This window comes from Diadema antillarum, unplaced genomic scaffold (assembly GCF_040938485.1).
Source record: "Diadema antillarum isolate AM-2024a unplaced genomic scaffold, OU_Dant_1.0 scf00000066, whole genome shotgun sequence".
In the NCBI taxonomy this organism is placed as follows: domain Eukaryota; kingdom Metazoa; phylum Echinodermata; class Echinoidea; order Diadematoida; family Diadematidae; genus Diadema; species Diadema antillarum.
In genome coordinates, this window is record NW_027270955.1 from 680606 (window position 1) to 683240 (window position 2635).

The following is a 2635-nucleotide window of genomic DNA, read 5'->3' on the forward strand; positions in this document are numbered from 1 at the left end:
GCAAGCACACTGCGGAACTTGATTTTTTATTTTATTTTTTTATCATTTGATATGACGGTAACGACGTATCAGCTCTTATCATGTCACCGAAGAAAACCCAGTGAAATAAAATGTCATGGTCAGATATAGGAGGCAATAATATCACTCTTTCTCTCCAATTTTACTGTCATGGGATTATTTACACACGATAGTATTAAGTGTTTATGACCAATCACAGCCTGGTGAACTAAATTTCGAACTTGAAAGAAAAGTGTTCACACAGTATGCCCGAGTGTAGTGACGGGTTTCCTTTTGTGTGCCTTCCGTATTCTAGTTGTCAACATGCTCAAAGCAAACTTAATAGGGAGTTGATTCCCACAACTTTCAATTATGGTTGGATGTAACTTAATATCAATTTAATTGGTTCATTTTGTAAAACATTGAAACAATCGATTGATTATCATTTTTTTTACCTCATCTGATGCTATGGTGTAGTCTTTTTTAGGCGCTCCCCAACACTTTCAGTGAACATTCCTTTAGAAGCGAGTTGTGTTGAATACAGCTGGAAGTATAGGCATACTAAGATCAGTATTTTGATCACTTTCGTCTGAAGTTTAACGAATTATCATACACCCGTAGGACGCTTTGCATAATGTTTTATTCAAAGGTTAGCACAAACAGTCTTGATCCGAAGTAAAGGGACTCGGATCAAAGTACACATGTAAAAACAACCGGATACCAAGGTATACTGTGACCCAGAATATAGGTACAAAATGAACCAGTATTGGGCTCACACCTGTAAATAAAATGGAATGTCCCGTGCAGATCCCTTCACAAATTCGTACCAAAGATACCAAAATAAATGAAGAAAAAAATTAATTAAAAATCATTAATGCAGAGTTGGCACAAAACTGAATAGCTGTAGATATTGAGTATGAATTCCTCTATAAACTGCATTTTGGTTTGATGATGAAAGCTTTTCTCAAGGAATTTGAAGGGACCATATTTCATTGGGTACGTGTACGGAAAATAGGTGATATTTTGAGTGACAAGAACTCGTAGTCTGGCTTTGCGGACCCCTTGGACAGAGTTTGAGCCGAAGAATCTGCCTTGCAAATTTGATGGATGGCAGCTAGGGTATAGTTCACTTATTCAGGTTAGTGAAGATGAAACACCTCATTTCTTCCAGCTAATTTACAGATTTTTTTTGTGAAATTTGAATTTTAACACACGTCTCTATGGGGAATTATTTACCCGTGTGAGCCCTATAGAGAATGCACGCAATGCACACAAGTCAATGGGAAGTATTCATCCAATAAGCTCTGCTGGTTTATGTTGATCCATTCTGTCAAATTCATCCCTCCCCTCTCCCTACCCCCTCCCCTTACCCCTACCCCTCTACCCCCCCCCCCCCCCCAAAAAAAAAAACCAAACAAACAAACAAACAAACAAGCAAACAAACAAACTCTGCTTAACTACTATTTGTTTTCTTATTATGTTCTTGTGGTAGGGATCTTGGTAGAAACTAGTCATCAGTATCACACAACTTTGAATGATTGTGTCATTTAAATGTATTTCTTTGTTTGGGCTACCACTGAAACAGCTCAAAATACATCAAGTTAATCTGTTTGATAAATAAAAGTGGTTTACAGTACTTTATAGGCAATATGGTGATGATGACACACCCTTAATCAAGGATAACTACCTGCATCTATAATTCATCTTATGAAAAACTAATCAAAACTGCAAGATTTATTTTTGAAAAAAACTCCAAAGGGTATCTTTTTTTTAAGTGTCTCTTTGAGAAGCTTTATAACCCTTAAATGTGTAATTTCCCATATGATGTAGGGGTGAATATCATCAAAAACACATTTATGATGTTTAAAAGTCAAATAAGAGATATGACCTCCATTATAGAGAAGGCACGCAATGCACACAAGTCAATGGGAAGTATTCGTCCCATACAAGCTCTGCTGGTTTATGTTGATCCATTCTGTCAAATCCATCCCTCCCCTCTCCCTACTCCCCTCCCCATATTACCCCTACCCCTCTACCCCTCCCCCCAAACTCTGCTTAACTACTATTTGTTTTCTTATTATGTTCTTGTGGTACTATAGATCATGGTATATAGAAACTATAGTCATCAGTATCACACAACTTTGAATGATTGTGTCATCTTAATGTATTTCTTTGTTTGGGCTACCACTGAAACAGCTCAAAATACATCAAGTTAATCTGTTTGATGAATAAAAGTGGTTTACAGTACTTTACTAGGCAATAAGGTGATGATGACACACCCTTAATCAAGGATAGCTACCTGCATCTATGTATTCATCTTATGAAAAACTAATCAAAACTGCAAGATTTATTTTTGAAAAAACTCCAAAGGGCATCATTTTTAAAAGTGTCTCTTTGAGAAGCTTTATAACCCCTAAATGTGTAATTTCCCATATGATGTAGGGGCAAATATCATCAAAAACACATTTATGATGTTAAAAAGTCAAATAAGAGATATGACCTCCACTATTACGCAACGTACTGGTTTGTCGCGACCCCGGAAGTAGAAGTGACGGCATTCACTGTTACGGAAGAAGATTGACTCGTCATCATTCCACGGCGCGGCGGCCACTGCGACTGAGGGCATTGCATTGCACGT